General features: G+C 43.0%; 1 pseudogene; it reads left to right on the top strand.

Moving 5' to 3' along the window:
• Positions 1–10,267: 10,267 nt before the first annotated feature.
• LOC115593006 (E3 ubiquitin/ISG15 ligase TRIM25-like) lies at positions 10,268–17,954 on the top strand (annotated as a pseudogene).
• Positions 17,955–19,763: the final 1,809 nt, after the last annotated feature.

Raw genomic sequence — 19,763 nt, 5'->3', positions numbered from 1 at the left:
CAAGGTTCCTCTGGTTCTCTGCTGGAAGATGCTGGATGTGTTTTCCACGTCTTCACTGTTGAAGTTTCTCTGGGTTTTGTTCACCGCTGATGTAAGATGGAGCCTGAATCAGCAGTTGGATCAGTGAAGAAAATATATAATGTTATAATGCATATAAATATATATATAATGCAGCAGCTGCTCACCTCATTATGCTATTTTTCTTACAGGCATATCTTGAAATTGATTCATTAATTTAACTCTGTAAGAATAAAACAGCAGCAGTTTTTCTCGCCTGAATCAGCTGTATGAATGAAACTAATCTGATTCGGACTGAGACCATTTATCTTGATTTTCAGTTGCGTCTCAGATCGTATTTCAGCAGATTAAAGACACCAGTGAACGTTTGGTGCTCAGTAGAAGATTCAGACCTCTGATGCTTCAAACTGTTGAGGTTTTATATGAAAGCCGACTGAATATCTGAGTTATCTTTCTGTTCCTGTAAGAAAAGCAGATGCTGCATAACTCCTCAAACTCTGATGCTTTTCAGTAAAAAAAAGCAAAACACACAGGCTCTTTTATTAAAGCCATCAGTGTGAGATCTTACAGCAGGACGAGCGTTCAGAGAATCGATCTGCGGTTCTACCCGGCGCTGAGCGGGAGGCTCAGGGGACCTCGTGGAGCCGAGATTATTTCTTGTGATTTCTGAGAGAGCTCGTTAAGAACACTTTACCTCCTGGAAGTGAAGCGGTGCCTCTCTACAGCGGTGAGGAGGAGGAGGAGGAGGAGGAGGAGGAGGTGAAGGAGGTGGAGGAGGCTACACCCACCAGACTGAACACACACACACACACACACACACACACACACACACACACACACACACACACACACTGCTTCACAGTGAGCCTTCATCTTTCATTCAGTGTGAGTCGCAGCGAGGCCTCTGGCTGTGAGGGAATTGCAGAAAATACTGAGCAGTGTTTTTCTTTCCTCGCTTCGAGGATTTTTTTTCAGAAAGTTTACAGCTCCAGCTGGACCCTGGTCTCCAGAAAGTTCCTCCTGTCAGCGAGGTTCTGCACACGGAGGAGCAGGAAGTCCACTTTACACTTTTAATTGGTTTTCCTGGAGCTTGTCACCACTAAATTAACATTAACATCTTCCAGTGTAAATGGCCGCAGGGTGAACCAACAATTTGAGGGTGTCGCCGTGGTGACGCAGTGTGACGTGGGTTATGGTTAGGGAGGTTAGATCTCAGCTTAGCAAACATTCATCAGCGTCTCTAAAAGATCATCTAAGACTCATCTGGCTCCGACCAAACTGCCTCAGTACCATCACGTTTCTGAAAATGTCTCTCATTCGATGCCAAATTTCAGACGGAGTTCCTCTCATCTGCAGCATGAGGAGCTCCCGGCTCTGAAGACAGTTTCTGTCGAGGCCAAACGGTGTAGCTACATCGTCACGTGATCACTGAGGCCCAGAGGCTCGTATGGTGTCAGAACCCTGAGACATGACTCGTTTCACCCTCAGAACCACAGCTGTAAGGTCCGATAACATTTGGAAAGTCTGGAAGAGCCGCATCATTCAATTATTCTATCCTCTTACAAGTTAGCCGGGGTAGCTTTCATAGCTAACGGGACTCCATCTTCAACAATGAGTCCAGATTTTAACGTAGCGTCCTTGTGAGTGTAGTGAGCAGCAGTTAGCGGTCAGTGTGGGAGCAACCTTTGCGAGGCGACCTGGATCGGGCAGCAACATTTCAGAAGTCCGTCCTGTTAGTTTTCCTCTGTGCAGCCGCCCGTCTCACAGTTTGACCCAGACTGAGACGTGGAGACGCTGAACTCGTCCACTCGGAGCAGACGGAGAAAACCATCCATCTTCTCCGGGACAGAGCCCTGGTGTCGGACTCAGAGGTTCTGGTCCTCGTCTCACCTGCGTCACACTTCAACTGCAATCCTCTCCGGTACAAACTGAAGGTCACGGTGTGGAGGGTGGGCTCGCATCTTTGTTGGTGTAGTCAGCAGGACACAGGATGAGACCGTAGCAACACACTCTCCTCGTCTCCATGTGAAGCGGTTTATCATCTTTGTAAGCCGGTGAATCGGCTCCTAACTGTGCTGATATTCATGAGGGGTCCGAACCTTCATCAGGGAGAGATAACCTGGTGCTGTGTGAGGAGAGATCACATCCCCCGACAACAATGAGCTTATTAAAAGATACAGTACACATCCACGATAACCTCTCAGCCAACAGTTTGTGCTGTGATAAATCAAACTGACCGGCTCCTTAGATAATTCCAGTGTGTGTTCGTTCAGCCGCTGGATGAAACTGATCCAGTTCAGAGACGAGGAGCACAGGAGATATTAACAGCTGAGGGATGTGTTGACCTGTCAGGAGCTGCAGGCCGTCACTCTGCTTTGTGCACAGAGGGTTGTGATGATGTCATGATGATGTCATGATGACGTCACCTGTCAGTGTTTGTAGTGTTTTGCTGACTTTCTCACCTGAAGCTGCAGACTCGACTGAATCAACACGAGACTCCGTGCTGACGTTTGTGAACAGGCCAACAAACACACACACATGCACGCTGACTGTCACATCACAGCCAGAACCGAGCTCCGGCTGATGAACGGGTCGGGCCGCAATTACTGCAAATGTGCTCTGTCTCCATGACAACAGCTTCCTCCTGACAGGTCCCAGCTTTGATGCTGCGATCATCGGGGCTGCCGCCGCGCTCCAGCTAACAAGGCTGCGTCTGAAGTATCTGTGTGTGTGTGTGTGTGTGTGTGTGTGTGTGTGTGTGTGTGTGTGTGTGTGTGTGTGTGCGTGTGTGTGTGTCTGTGTGTGTGTGTGTGTGTCTGTGTGTGTGTGCTCAGTCGGGATTATAAGGTAACACAAAGCAGAAAAAGCAGAGTTCACTTCCTGTAACAACGTGTCTCGCTCTCTTCTCTCTTCCTGACGTCTCCTCTGGAGCAGCAGCGAGCTCTCAGGAGACGATGTGAACATGAAGGTTGTGAAGATTTGTGAATTTTGGACCAGGAGCTACAGTAAAGTATCTGTTCCATGCTGTGAGCTGCAGTGAGCTCATGATGATCGATGTTATGAGAATAAAAGCTTCGTAATTATCTCACTTCATCCAGGAGAGGGATCGATCACACGGTCGAGAAGCTCCATTTATAAACGCAGCGCCACAGAAGGCACATTTCTGCGTTTGGTGACTCTGAAACCAATTAAAAGTGAGCGGAGCGCCGCTGAGGAACATCACAGCGAGCCGACAGGAGAATAATGAGACTGATGTTGAATGTGACGAACGCAGAAGGACGCTTTAATAACCTCCATGTTTTTATCAGTATCAGGGCGACGGGTGAGGGAACATGAGAGGAGGAGGGTTTGTCTTCATTGTGCACAAAAGCTGAAACGTCGAGAATAAAGTTGAAATATTTTGGTGCATCAAACTCAGATCTGTCTGAGCCTTCAGTCTGTGTGTTACTACGTCCTTTAAGTGTAACGATACACTGACGACTCCTCTGTGTTCATGAGCTACTGAAGCTACGTTACTGAAGCCGACTCTGAAGAACAGTTTCATCCTCACAAACTGACCCTGATGCTCCTCCGCATGTTGTCCAATATGCACCCATGTGTTTTTTAAGAGATGATAATTCTCAGAGGAATTTAAGGTCCCAGAACACTGTTCAGAGCTGAAAAGGTGGCGGGGTCCACCACATATAAACACATAAAACAGTATGAATTGTGTTCAGTTTCCTCAGTCATGAGAACAAAGAGAGTTTCTTTAACAAAACTACAGACTGCTCCTTTAACTAACACATTTCTTCCTCTCATATTTTGTTTTGTTTGAGTTGATGTTTCATTATTGTGTGATCCGTTCTGCTGTCCATCATTTATCTGCAGTTTCCTGTTTGTCTGTGGAAAGCAGTTTGTAACTTGTTCTATATAAATAAAGTTTACTGACAAACAACGAGAGTTTCATAATAATCAGGTGTCAGGTAGCTGAGACGTGGATCTTTATTCTTTACTCCGAGCTGCTCCACCGCTCTCGTCTCCGTGTCCGCCTGCGAGCGGCGCCTCCTACGATCCGTGTGTTTCCTCTCAGTTTTCAATTTGCTCGTATCACCATGAAATACAGCGAGGCCGGTGCTGCAGCGTCGCCGCACAGCAGCCCACATAACAAACTGTTAAACGAGATTCCCGGAGGTAAAACTTTTTGCAAGGATGAAAGAAAAAAAACAATTACATTTCGCTGCGGGAAGCCGACTGACATGAAGCTGCCGTCAGAGATAACGGAGAATCACACGCGGACGTCCAATGAACCTGCGGACACGTTTTCTGTTGCTAAAGTGTAAAAAACACCAGAAACAGCTGTTTCTGAATTCCTGTTAACTTTGGCAGCTATTTAGATTTAACCAAACTTCATTCAGGCGGCAGGTAGAGTCACACAGCAGGATACTTTTAAGATACCTGGAGACATTTCCATTTGTGTTTCACAGGAAGTCGGAGCATCTCCATCCCTGATCGTGCCGACCAAAACAGATATTTCAAGTCAGTCCACGACGTTTTCTAAACCTAACCAGAGGCCGACTGCAGGAACGTTAGCTGCTGACATAACATCAACATGACACCATAAAAAAGCACAGAAAGGCTCAACAGCGGGTGATTAGAACCACCCAGAACATCAGTGCTGCCCTCTGACAACAGATACACATTATCTGCTGTCTCATCAGACTACAGAGCAGCTTCACTGAACTCATCCTCAACACTATGTTTTCCAAAATAGATGTAGAACGACTGAAAGGACCTAAAACATGTCTAGTTTTTGGTTTGCAGCTGCTGCTGTCTGTCAGCAGCTCACAGGACTGACCGACTCTCCTTCCACATGAGCAGTTGTCAATATTTATTGTGATTTCACCTTTTCTGTGGCGAGGCGGTGGCCATGTCGGTGCTGGTGACGTATACTGAGCACTTCACGCAAAACTGGAGGATATTTTACCATCTTTACGACAAACTGAGTCGCAAAATGATGTTGTAAATTGACAAACATTGTGTGTGTGATTCAAACAGGATGGAAAATACATTCGTCTCACGTAAGGTCCAAAAAAAGGTCCCATGAGGCGAACTGAAGGAGCGGGTCGGTTCTGTTCTGTGAGCACAGCCGTCAGGTTGCTGTCACCAACTCGAATTACACATCGATCACAGAGAGAGATGTAGTGTTTATATTATGACAGACAGTCCAGAGGCACAATTCAGGGGAAAACATACATTTTTTAAATAGTTTGATGGCCACCAACGTACGATACAAGTCGTTAAAAACGTATTTTGTCTTTACAGTCTTTCTTTCGTTCTTTTGCTGCCTGTTACTCTCAGAGAAAATTAATTATGCATGAAGTGTTTGTCTGATCAGTGATCGGCCCCAAAGCCCCACTTCAATTAAACCCTTTGCAGCGACAGCTCCACGTCCGGCCCAGAGAGGTATTTCTGGACGCTCTCCAGTGAGTTCGCTGCACGACTGGCGGCATAATATTCCAGCCAGCGCTCGGCCTTCTGGGAGCTGCCTGCGATTATTGGCTGTCATTACAGTCTGCAGCTCCGGCTGAAATTGGCTTTCTGAGATTGTGTTGTTGTGTGTGTGTGTCTGTGTGTGTGTGTGTGTGTGTGAGTGGGTGTGTGTGTGTCTGTGTGAGTGTGTCTGTGTGTGTGTGTGTGTGTGTGAGTCTGTGTGTGTGTGAGTCTGTGTGTGAGTCTGTGTGTGTGTGTGTGTGTGCTGCCTTCCTCCTGTCAATGAGCAAATTATTGCACTCACAGAGAAAGTAGCTCAAACTACAACGCACCTTAAAAAGTCACGAGCGCCTCATTTCCACGGCGGAGGACGCAGAAGAATATGAGAGTCGTGGAAGGCTGAGAGTGAAATGTGCTTTCTGACGGCCGCTGAGCGTTATCGATCAGACTGTGAGCAGCGAGACGCCACCTCGTGATAAGCACATGGGAGTTTCTGACAGACTTCAGGCTCGATTCACTCAATTACAGACGACGCCTTCAGACTCCCACTGAAGGCAGCGGCCACCTCCTGGAGCTGCATCGTCACCCTGTCGTTGCCAAGCAACCGATAAGACCAACGTACGCACAAATGATCAATACGACAAACAGAACATTAATCCAGGAGCATTAGGAGGACTGAACGGGTTAGTCAGCTGACTGATGACTTGATTGACTGACGATCAATCTGTTAAACATTTTCAAACAAAGATGTCATACAGGGTCAGGCTCTGGCTTCTACAGGTCTGAGTCTGCGAAGTGCCAGAGTCTCTTTTAATTGTTCTCAAAGTCAAAGATCATTCAGGTAAAAACTGCACTCAAAAGGAAAAACTCCAACTGCGATTCTTCAGGTGAGTTATTCCATAAATGTATTTTACAACAAATGTGAACTCGTCAGTTTGGAGTCTTTTGTTTGACAGAATGTGTGTTTAGCGCCTCATTTTGTCTTTGTAGGTGAAGTGAAACATTAAACTTAGCAGCTGTAAGGACGACTCGACTACTGTCAATGTTTCTGTGTTCATTTAACTGTTTCTCTTTGTTTTCTCCTCCAGGTTCACAACACATCACAGTTTTTTCTATCTCAGGTTTGGTGCATAATTGATAGAGATCATGGACAAAAGAATGAAAATAAGACCCGACGTTCTGAGAAACTGTGATTATCCTGTAAACCATCGAGGTTGTTAATGCTAAATTACAGAGTTGTGAGTGTCATCAGTGTCGAGTCATAGACAATAAAACCACTGCAATCATTTCTCACTATCATTATTATTTCTCTCTCTCCCTCTCTCCCTCTCTCTGTCTCTCTTTCTCTCTCTCCAGATGCTTTTACCTTCAACAGCTCTGACATTATCAGAAACAGACCTTTTCAGTTAATCTCTGACATTATCAAAAATTGCCCTTTTTGGACCATTTTCATCTTTTTTATCGCAGGATTTCAATTTGCCGTCAGGCTGTGGGGCTCAGTGGGAACTTGTGTCAGGCTTCAGAAAAGATCAAACCTGTGTTATTGTTACGAGAAAGTGTGGAAGCGCTCCACGCTGATCTGTGTGAGTGTAAAATACTTAGGGCTCTTCACCGGGACAGTGAAGGCTGCCTTTGATTGGCCGTGACATTTCCTTTAATGGCGATGACATTCTGTTTGTGCATGTAGCTGCGGGCGGCTGTGAGACTGTGTCGAGGTGTCTCAGGGCAAAGTCAAGATGGAAGAGGAGGAAACAAATTGCATTTCACGGGAACATCTTTGTCAAAGCTGATACAGAACACTCAGGATACAACAGAAAGAATCGATCAGATCTGCTGCAGCGCATGTTCCAATCACCTGAGGCAGCGACGATCAATGAGTTTTATTATAAAAAAGTATGAAATATCAATATAAAAACATGTTTCTGGTAGTGATGAACCTCCACAGCTCACTGGTTTTCTGTCATCACTGAGTCACTGCTGGTGCTGATGGTCCTGTTTCCTCAGGTACTGGTTCTTCTCCTCGTCCCCTCCAACATGCCTGTCTTTACCTTGGACTCGGGTCTTGTTGGACTTGATTAGGGACTCACTGTTTGTGTCATAGGAGTTAATGGTCCGAATTTGGGACCTGAATTAGGACTTGTTATTCTCCAATTGACGACTTTCATCTGTTTGTCTTGGTTTGAATCTTGATTTGGGACTGAATGGTTCTGATTTCAGACCTGACTGTTTAGTCTTGACTCAGTAGTTTGTCTCGGTTTAACTTGTTGTTGTTGTTGTTGTTGTTGTTGTTGTTGTATTGCAGTATAATATCTTGATATGACTCATCTCTCAATCCTCAGAGTCAAAGAAGGGCACCAGAGGAAACTTGTTAAAGGTAACTAATCTCCAAAGTTTGTATAAAATAAATAATTTCTACGAGCATTCATTAAAGGACATTTGAAGTAAATGACTGAAACATATGAACTGGAATGTGAAGGAGACAGGTTTGACACATATAACAGCATTATAACATATTTCTCCAGTTCTTTCCATCACACCAGCTGTGTGTTAATCCCATAATCCCTAACTGCTTGTGGGTATTTGTGCATGTATCGATGGTTAACAGCTCACCAACCTGCAGCTGAAAATCTACAAGTACCTTGAGGAAAAGTAGACATTTTCCAGCCCCCAATAAATCAGGGGTTAGGGTCATCGCCAGCTGTTTGTGGCAACCGACCCGGATAATATTAATGAGACCGCGGGACATTTTTCAGCTTATTTTATGCCGACAAAATCGAAACATTTTGATGAAGTGTTGGGACATTTTACGACCATGTTTGTGGCAATAAAAGTGGCTATTAGTGTGAGAGATGTTTGGACAGTTCCAGCTGTGCATGCTGTGACAGAGATGGATATTTGTACAACACTTGGGGACATTGTAGCAGTTTGTCTTTAGTGAGATCTCTAGCTGAGTATGTGGCAGCAAAACCGGATATTTTAGGCCAATACTCTGGTCTTCTCCTCAACATAACCATACGATAAGCACAGCACAATCACAACATCGCAATTGAATAATTAACTGAAAGAAAAGTGGACGTGGAAGAAGTTCCAACACATCCTTGGTTTTCAGACATGATTTCCCGTCATTAATTTCAGAGATTGGGCTGTAAAACTGTAAAACAGACTTGTTACCATATTAAGTCTACAAGATTGCTTTTTAACAAAGTCACATGTATCTAGTTTGCATTTCATTCAGTGTGAAGTCTTCACACATGGTGCATCGTGACTAAACTCCCAGCTGAAGCAGACATTAGCCTCTCGGTACCGTTAAAACACAAATGGAAACACCAACGACTGAACAGATGGAACTGAATCTCCACAGCAGGTTGTGTTACGAGATAATTGGCACCAGTTGGAGAAGCATGTCATGCAAATTGTTGTCAGCTGATGTATTTCAGCACTGAGCCTTCTCTGCAGCTGCCATTTTTAATGAATTGTGTGCACGTAGCATGTGATGATGAGGCCGGCAGGAGGTCGCTGCCATGTCACTACGCTCTGATATCCACTGTGTCCTTCCACTGATGCTTGGAAGGAAGATAAACAGAATAAACAGTCACGGCAGGTTTTAGTAGTTTGACCATAAACTTGGAAAACACACTGTAGATTTTGTCTCATCTGGTGTTGATGCCATCTGTAGCAAGTTTGCAGTAAAATGGACCACATGAAGTGATTGTCTGTCCATCCATCTGTCCACCGGTCCATCAGATTGGTCCAGAACTACGAGACAGACTGCCATGAATTTTAAATTGGAACTACAAAAGATGAATTCTAATGTGACTTCAGCGAGCCAGACTCTCCGTGAGTCCCAAAACTTTGGTCCATAATTAGGCATCTCAGAATAAATGGCTGGACTTCCATGAAATGAGTTTAAAAGATGATTTCTAATGTGCAACATCATCTTAACTAAATGTACACTTACTGTCACAGTGCTCACGTATAAACCACTCGAGCGTTAGCACTGTGACAGTAACTACATTTTAAAACTGAATGTTTCCAGAACTGAACAGAAGAAGATGTTTCGCTGATTTTAGACCCCAGGGAGCACTTTTTGGTTGAAAAGATGTTTAAAAAAACGACCGTGGTCATCGGTGACAAGACGATGAAAACTGGGTCAGAAGTTTTTTCACCCACTAATTGAAGACGTTGATTGTGGCAGAAGAAAAAAACTCTTGTTATAGACACCCTGTTTTACTGTCAACCCTTATTAATAAATATCCAGTCCTGTGATCATGAACATAGCTGTAAATATTTCCGGTAACACGCGTTGTAGATGGGTAAGTATGTTTGTGTATCACACACAGCTTTAATGACGTAAGCTGAAGTCCAAAGTAGATCTGATCCAAAGATCCAAAGATTAACTGTGTGAGACAACTTTTAAATGGCAGTTTGAACCTTGATGAGAGTTTAGTTTGATAACTCCCGACTGTCAGTCAGCTGACGAGGAAGAGAAAAGTGAACAGAATCAGAGGAAGAGTTAGAGAAACATCAGCAAAGCCTGAGGAGCCAAGAAATATTTTACAACTAAAAACTTTGATGTTTTCAAATGTGGAGCAGGTTTTAACTGAGGCTTCGATGTGAAAGAGGAAACAAAGGTTAGGTTCAGAAAGCTGCTCCTCCTCCTGGACTGAGTCAAAGGTTGATAACCGGTCCCTCTTCTCTCTGATCTCTTATCTTGTTCTGTCATTTTAACTTCAGGTATCAGGAAGTGAAGCTCAGACAGTCGTTGTCACTGAGAGGTGAAATGGTGCAGAAAGGAGTTCAGGTGGATCGAAAAACAATTTCTTGTCCGATCTGTTTTGATCTACTGAAGGATCCAGTGGCTATTCCCTGTGGACACAGCTACTGCAAGAACTGTATTAAAGACCACTGGGACACAGAGGATGAGAGGAGGATCCACAGCTGCCCTCAGTGCAGGAAGAGCTTCACACCGAGGCCTGAGCTGCTGAAAAACACCATGTTAGCAGTTTTAGTGGAGGAGCTGAAGAAGACTGGACTCAAAGCTGCTCCTGCTGATCTCTGCTATGCTGGACCTGAAGATGTGGCCTGTGATGTCTGCACTGGGAGGAAACTGAGAGCAGTTAAGTTCTGTCTGCAGTGTGTGGCCTCTTACTGTGAGAAACACCTGCAGCCTCATTATGATGTTGCTCCATTAAAGAAACACAAGCTGGTGGAGCCGTCAGAGAAGCTCCAGGAGAACATCTGCTCTCGTCACGATGAGGTGATGAAGATGTTCTGTCGTACTGATCAGCAGTGTATCTGTTATCTCTGCTCTGTGGACGAACATAAAGGCCACGACACAGTGTCAGCTGCAGCAGAGAGGACTGAGAGGCAGAGAGAGCTGGAGGGGAGTCGACACAACATCCAGCAGAGAATCCAGGACAGAGAGAAAGATGTGAAGCTGCTTCAACAGGAGGTGGAGGCCATCAACGGCTCTGCTGATAAAGCAGTGGAGCACAGTGAGAAGATCTTCACCCAGCTGATCCGTCTCATGGAGGAAAGACGCTCTGATGTGAAGCAGCAGGTCAGATCCCAGCAGGAAACTGAAGTGAGTCGAGTCAAAGAGCTTCAGGAGAAGCTGGAGCAGGAGATCACTGAGCTGAAGAGGAAAGATGCTGAGCTGAAGAAGCTCTCGCACACAGAGGATCACAACCAGTTTCTACACAACTACCCCTCACTGTCAGCACTCAGTGAGTCTACACACTCATCCAGCATCAAGATCCGTCCTCTCAAGTACTTTGAGGATGTGACAGCAGCTGTGTCAGAGGTCAGAGACAAACTACAGGACGTCCTGAGAGAGACATGGACAAACATCTCACTAACAGTGACTCAAGTAGATGTTCTACTGTCACAGCCAGAGCTCAATACCAGAGCTGACTTCATAAAATATTCATGTGAACTCACACTGGATCCAAACACAGCACACAACCATCTGTTGTTATCTGAGGGGAACAGAAAGGCAACATACATGATTCAACATCAGTCTTATTCCGATCATCCAGACAGATTCACTGTGTGGCGGCAGGTCCTGAGTAGAGAGAGTCTGACTGGACGTTGTTACTGGGAGGTGGAGTGGAGAGGAGAAGGAGTTGGTGTAGCAGTCGCATACAAGAATATCCGCAGAGCAGGGAACTCAACGAAATGTGAATTTGGATACAATGAAAAATCTTGGATGTTAGATTGTGCCACATATTACTGTTATGAGTTTTATCACAACAATGTCAGAACTTCTGCCCCAGGTCCTCAGTCCTCCAGAGTTGGAGTGTACCTGGATCACAGTGCAGGTATTCTGTCCTTCTACAGCATCTCTGACACCATGACTCTCCTCCACAGAGTCCAGACCACATTCACTCAGCCGCTCTATGCTGGAGACTTAAAAGGGTATAAAGAGTCTGCTGAGTTTTGTAAACTCAAATAGACTGAAGTCATTTCAGGGTCAGTGAAATTGTGTGTTTCATTCCTTCAGACTTGTTGTGTTTCCATCATTGTTGTGGCATTTCTTCACTGCACACAGATCACCTGTCAATCAAACATTGTGGGCGGTACTTAGACGCCTTCTTGTTGTTCTGTAAATGTTGGACTTTCTTCAGGCGGCGCTCCTTCCTGTGTCTGTTCAGCCATGGAGGCTCTCGCTGCTCCTGATGACTTCAGTTCACATGATCATAATCAATAAGGAGATGCTTCATTATTTGCTTGTACATAGTTGAGATTCTGCTCCAACAAACTGATTGTGTGGATGAAGTGAATCTGTTCATGAAATCATTGAACAAGAGTCGTTTAACAGACTTTACTGACGGGACGTGTGAACAAACTGGTAAGTGTGTCTTTGTTTTGCTGTTTTGAACTAAGGACGGTTCAGATTTTGATTCACTTTATATTTTGTTCTGTTCACTGATTCCTCCATATTTTGAGGTGCGGGTTCACCTTGCCTGTGACTCGTACTAAACCTTTGTATGTGTCAAAGAAAAGAGCAATAAGACTTATTAACAAGGTTGATGAAAGAAAACACAGCAGCAGACTGTTTATCAGGTCACTCGTGATGAAATTTAAAGATTTAGATGATTTGATGTTATCAGTTATGTGTAAAGACAGAAATCAGCTGAAAATCTACAGATGATGTTAAGATCAAGACCAAATTACATTTTAAGAGTCTGTATAATGTAGTAATTTAAAGTACAGTAACTGTGACGTAACATGTTGTTTAAGCATTCAATTTAAGGGGATTTAAAAGGGAAATAATGAGAAGTCATTAGATTATTGAGTATCATTTATGTTAGGATGACTGTTATTGATTGTATCTGAGTTGATTTGGAAAATAGAAGTGAACAATAAAGTGATGTCCATCAGTATCTACAGTATCTGATGTTATTATTAAGAAAGGAGAGGTTTTTCTTCTTCCTGCTCATGTTTCGTTCATTGAATGTGTCGAAGTGGAACCAGGTGGTGAAGCTATTCAGAAATGATTCTCACTCAGGTTTGGGATCGCTCTCTATCATGTTTAAATGTTCATGTGTTCTTTGTTGTTTTTTGTTTAGTGTTACATAATGTGACCACACATCCGCGTTTTCAGAGACAATCCCCATTTTCAAAAGAGTGCTATGTTGTTTTAGAGTTGTAATAATTTTAGTACTTCGAATTTTAATGTGGTAATAATACAAACTCAGAAATATATTGTTTTTACATTGCCGCGTACGGGGCACCATATAGGGTACTGCGTGCAACATTCAGTTCAATCGGGTCAAGGCCATTTAAAACTTCAAAAGTTTAAAAGAAATTAAATAAACAGCCAGTGTGAGTCAGATTAAATGTAAGCTATGTATGTTTCTGCAAAAGCACAGATCAATTCTAACTGGGCATTTCTTTATGTCGCAGCTTTATGTTTGATTCTTCTATTCATTTCTCAACTCTTTTTTTATGCACCAGTGAGGTTCCGCCACATAACTTAGGCTTCAGGAAACATCACTGTTTAAAAGTGTTTCTTCAGTTTAGCCTTCTCTTCCATGACACTTTTCAACACGAACGGATGTTGTAGGCTGATAATAATCAGGTGAATAGATTCCTCCTACAGCTTCTCCACACATGTTATAAACCTTTGATACTCTTGTGCTGCTTTATAATCTCTTATTAATATTTAGTCAGTGACTCGTCTCTCAGTCTTCAGGGTCAAACAGGAGCAGCAGAGGAAATCTGTTAAAGGGCACTAATCGTATATATATCTAACCAAGTCCATTAAAAGAAAGTCAATTCTGAGAGCTTTGATTAACTGATAATTATCTTAAAACACAACAGCTTAAATATATATCACACTGACTCGCATATGAAGGTTTTGTCACATTAAACAGGATCCTGACACTGTTCTCTGGTTCATCACAACACACCAGCTGTGTGTTGATCTCCTCCTTTCTCCTGGTTCACTGTTTATCACTAACTTATCGCTGGAGATCAGTGATGAACTGCACCTCCACTTCTTGCTGCCATTTCAGGTTAATGTGGCAGCACTTTGTGTGTACTGATGATTCATTTGAGAGCAGAAATAAGTATTTTCAGTGCAATAATTATTGATTTTATAGAACAAATTCAAACTTATAAACAAGTTGATGGCAAATGTCTCATAATTTGTGCACATACTATCAATTCCAGAGTGTAAGTGCTCTCTTATGTTTTCTCATGAGTTTGTTTTTTCTGTGACACCTGCTGGGCTCTTCATAGTTCTGATCAATTCAGTTTGATTTAATGAAAGTGCAACAAAACGTCCAGAAGAAATTAAATCACTGCATCCTACTTTTTAATCACTGAATTTAAGTGAGCATTATAAGTCACAGTGCAGCCACTTAGTCTGCTGATCTTTCCTTTGCGTACACATCGCACAGGAGACAATGAGAGCTAAAGAGCATCCGTCCCTTCAGGACATCTTTAAACAGCTGGTTAAAGACATTGTCTCAGAGTGTTGAACGTTCATGTTGAAAAACTGGTTCAGAAGTTTGTTCACCCACTAATTGAAGACGTGGATTTTGGCCAAAGATGGTTTCTGTTACATATGATGGCTGTTTTACATATACTGCGTCTGTTTGGAGCGTCAGATGTGCACAGACTCTGTTTTAAAGTGACTGAGAGGCTAATGTCTGTTTTTACTTTGAGATTAGTCACACTTCACTGTGTCTGATGATTTCACACTAGATGAAACTGTACGCATGTGACTTTGTTAAAAATCAATCTTGTAGACCGTGTGAGCTCCTCTCACTTAGTAACAAGGCTCAACTCATTTGCTGGACCATGAATATGTTGAAACTTTACATTTCATTAGCTTCAGATTTTGATTCTGTGATGTGACACTGCTGTGTTTATGGTGTGGTTAGGCTCTGCAAAAATATAACTTGGTCAGGGTTAGGTAAAGAACAGGTTTTTGGCTTTTGTTGCCACAAACACAGCTAGAAACGTCCTGATATCTTGTCATATTTAATACATTTTGTTGCCACAAATATGGCTGCAAATATTTTTATAGTTGTTAAAAAATATTCACTTCCTCAGGTCGCCGAAAAGGGGAAGACTAAGGAAAGGGGAGGTGGACCCAAACGCAGTTACTCTTAGAAGGCAAGGATATGGGGAACAAAAAGTGAGCTTTATTTAACAAAAGCTGAAGGATACAAAAACCAAGGAAGTCCAGTGCCAAAAAAAACAGACAAGAGATCAAAAGCCAAAGAAGCAACTAAGGCAAAAATGCTAGACAAAGTGCAAAGAAAAAGCAAAGTTCAAATCAAAGAATCAGAAAACCAGAATTCAAAATTCAAGGAACACATACCATGGAGAGACTAGAAGGACATGACATGACATGACAGGAACAGGAACAGGAGGCAGGCACAGACAGAGACAATAAACCAACAAGGAGTGCAGGGAAGCCACAGACTTAATACACAAACACGAATGACAAGACGAGGAACAGGTGAAGAGGACCAACAGGTGAGACAAAGAGGGTAATGCATGGAGGGAACAAAACTAAAGACAGAGGGAGACAAAGGGAAGAAAATAAGAGACACTTAAAGGACACAGTGGGGCATGGAAACTCAAAACAAAGACATGATACAAAGACATGATATCAAAATACAGGAGAATAAAAAACAAAAACAAACATATTCTGAACATAACAAAGACATGACTCTAGAGTCATGACACACTTCTGTGTGCAGAAACATGACTAGAGACGACCCAGCGTCTTGTTTTATTGCCAAACCTTATTAATAAATATCCAGTCATGTGATCATGAACACAGTTGTAAATGTCTCTGGTAAAACGTGAAGTAGATGGGTAAGTACGTTTGTGTATCACACACAACTTTAATGGTGTACGCTGTAGTCCAAAGGAAATAATTAACTGAGTGACACAACTTTTATACACCAGTTTGAGTCTTGATGAGAGTTTAGTTTGGTAACTCCCGACTGTCAGTCAACTGCTTTTAACCAGGAAGAGAAAAGTGAACAGAATCAGAGGAGTTAGAGAAACATCGGGAAAGCCTGAGGAGCCAAGAAATATTTTACAACTAAAACCTTTGATGTTTTCAAATGTGGAGCAGGTTTTAACTGATGCTTCTTAATCAAAGAGGAAATAAAGTTCAGATTCACAGAGCTGCTCCTCGTCCTGGACAGAGTCAAAGGTTGATAACCACTCCCTCTTCTCTCTGATCTCTTATCATGTTTCCTCATATAAACAGTCATCGGTAAGTGAAGCTCAGACAGTCGTTGTGACTGAGTGGCGAAATGGCGCAGAAAGGAGTTCAGCTGGACAAAGAGACTTTCTCTTGTCTGATCTGTTTGGATCTACTGAAGGATCCGGTGACTATTCCCTGTGGGCACAGCTACTGCAAGAACTGTATTAAAGACCACTGGGACACCGAGCATGAGAGGGGGATCCACAGCTGCCCTCAGTGCAGGAAGCGCTTCACACAGAGGCCTGAGCTGCTGAAAAACACCATGTTAGCAGCTTTAGTGGAGGAGCTGAAGAAGACTGGACTCAAAGCTGCTCCTGCTGATCACTGCTATGCTGGACCTGAAGATGTGGCCTGTGATGTCTGCACTGGGAGGAAACTGAGAGCAGTTAAGTCCTGTCTGCAGTGTGTGGCCTCTTACTGTGAGAAACACCTCCAGCCTCATTATCAATCAGCTGCATTTAAGAAACACAAGCTGGTGGAGCCGTCAGAGAAGCTCCAAGAGAACATCTGCTCTCGTCATGATGAGGTGATGAAGATGTTCTGTCGTACTGATCAGCAGTGTATCTGTTATCTCTGCTCTGTGGAGGAACATAAAGGCCACGACATAGTGTCAGCTGCACCAGAGAAGACTGAGAGGCAGAGAGAGCTGGAGGAGAGTCGACACAACATCCAGCAGAGAATCCAGGACAGAGAGGAAGATGTGAAGCTGCTTCATCAGGAGGTGGAGGCCATCAATGGCTCTGCTGATAAAGCAGTGGAGCACAGTGAGAAGATCTTCACCCAGCTGATCCGTCTCATGAAGAAAAGACACTTTGATGTGAAGCAGCAGGTCAGATCCCAGCAGGAAACTGAAGTGAGTCGAGTCAAAGAGCTTCAGGAGAAGCTGGAGCAGGAGATCACTGAGCTGAAGAGGAAAGACGCTGAGCTGAACAAGCTCTCACACACAGAGGATCACAACCAGTTTCTACACAACTACCCCTCACTGTCAGCACTCAGTGAGTCTACACACTCATCCAGCATCAAGATCCGTCCTCTCAAGTACTTTGAGGATGTGACAGCAGCTGTGTCAGAGGTCAGAGACAAACTACAGGACGTCCTGAGAGAGACATGGACAAACATCTCACTGACAGAGACTCAAGTGGATGTTTTACTGTCACAACCAGAGAACAAGACCAGAGCTGACTTCTTAAGATATTCATGTGAACTCACACTGGATCCAAACACAGTAAACACACAACTGTTATTATCTGAGGGGAACAGAAAAGCAACATTAGTGAGTCAAGAACAGTCGTATTCTGATCACCCAGACAGATTCACCAACTTTATGCAGGTCCTGAGTAGAGAGAGTCTGCCTGGACGTTGTTACTGGGAGGTGGAGTGGAGAGGAGAAGCAGGAGTTCGTGTAGGAGTCGCATACAAGACTATCAGCAGAGCAGGAGAATCAGAGGAATGTTCATTTGGATCCAATGACAAATCTTGGATATTAAATTGTTCCACCATGTATGTTAATTACTTTTATCACAACAATGTTGAAACTCTCATCTCAGGTCCTCAGTCCTCCAGAGTTGGAGTGTACCTGGATCACAGTGCAGGTATTCTGTCCTTCTACAGCATCTCTGACACCATGACTCTCCTCCACAGAGTCCAGACCACGTTCACTGAACCTCTCTATGCTGGACTTAAGTTAAACTGGTTTGGAGGATCTGCTGAGTTTTGCAAACTCAAATAGACAGAAGTCATTCCAGGGTCAGTGGGTTAAATTGTGTGTTTGATTTCTACAAACTTGTGTTTCCATTAGGGCTGGGCGATAAGGCTGAAAAATGTATCACGATATAAGTGTTTAGATAAATATTGATATTTTTTTATACCCATTTGAAATAAGAAAAAATTGAAAAATAACCCTTTAAATGGTGACTACAGGTGAGATTTTTGGGAAAAAAAAACAAATAGTGTAGAAGCTGACATTGCTGCGTGACAATATGTTATAGGGATAGTTCGGGTTTTTTGAAGTGGGGTCATATAAAGTACATATCTATAGTCGATCTGTTTCCTACTGTAAACACCGATCAGTGCAGCCTCAGTTTGGAGAAGCAGAGAGCTGCAACTGGGCCACAACTGGGCCATTGCGCTAATGCATAGGGATATGGAGCTTCTACGGTCTGTGTCTGTCCGAAATTGTTAAGTTTCATTTTGATTGAAAGTAAACAGAGTTGCATGCATGAACCTCTCGTCCAGCAACTGGGCCTCACACTGTATTTCACCGCTCGCTGATCACCAGTTTCTAACGGAGTTCAGTGAAATTATTGAACATTCTACCGGACGTATTTTCTACTGATCTCGATCACGTGTCTATCGAGATAGATATTGTTATTGTTTTATCACCCAGCCCTAGTTTCCATCATCACTGCTGAGAGCAGATTGTTGTGGCATTTCTTCACTGCACACAGTGTCTGTCTGTTCAACCACGGAGGCTCTCGCTGCTCATGATTACTTCAGGTCACATGATCATAATCAATAAGGAGATGCTTCATTATTTGCTTGTACATAGCTGAGATTCTGCTCCAACAAACTGATTGTGTGGATGAAGCAAATCTGTTCATGAAATCATTGAACAAGAGTCGTTTAACAGACTTTACTGACAGGAAATATGAACAAACAGGAAGTTGTGTCCATGTTTTGCTGTTTTGAACAAAGGACGAGTCAGATTTTGATTCTCTTAATATTTTCTTCTGTTCACTAATTCTTCCATATTTTGAGGTGCAGGGCAACTCGTCTGTGACTCGTACTAAACCTTTGTATATGTCAGAGAAAATTATTATTGATTGTATCTGAGTTGATTTGTGAAAATAGAAGTGAACAATAAAGTGATGTCCATCAGTATCTACAGTATCTGGTGTTATCATTAAGAAAGGAGAGGTTTTTCTTCTTCTTGCTCCTGTTTGGTTCGTTGAATGTGTCAAAGTGTAACCGGGCAGTAAAGTTGTTTTGGAGTTGTCATAATTTTAATACTTTAATAATCTTAATGTGGTAATATTACAAAATCAGAAATACATTGTTTTTACACTGCCTCACACGGGGCACCATAATGGTTTTTGGTCATTAATAACCATTATGGTGGTTATTTTATGCAACATTCACATCAGTGGACTCATGATGAAATCAGGTTGAGGCCATTTAAAATTCAAAAGTGATTGAAATTTAAAAAAGGAAAACTGAAAATCAGAACAAAATAAACAACAGCCAGTGTGAGTCAGACAGAATCAGAGCACTGTGCTCCAGATTAAATGGACTCTGTCAGCTAACAATAATCAGGTGAACAGATTCCTCCTTCAGCGTCTCCACATGTTATTAACCTTTGTTACTCCTGTGATGCTTTATAATCTCTTATTAATATTTAGTCAGCAACTCTTCTCTCAGTCTTCAGGGTCAAACAGGGGCAGCAGAGGAAATCTGTTAAAGGGCACTAATTGTATATATATCTGACCAAATCCATTAAAAGAAAGTCATTTCTGAAAGAATTGATTAAAGGATAATTATC

This window comes from Sparus aurata, chromosome 12 (genome assembly GCF_900880675.1).
Source record: "Sparus aurata chromosome 12, fSpaAur1.1, whole genome shotgun sequence".
Classification (NCBI taxonomy): Eukaryota; Metazoa; Chordata; class Actinopteri; order Spariformes; family Sparidae; genus Sparus; species Sparus aurata.
The sequence above is the reverse complement of the archived record's forward strand: the minus strand, read 5'-3'. Positions and strand labels throughout refer to the sequence as shown.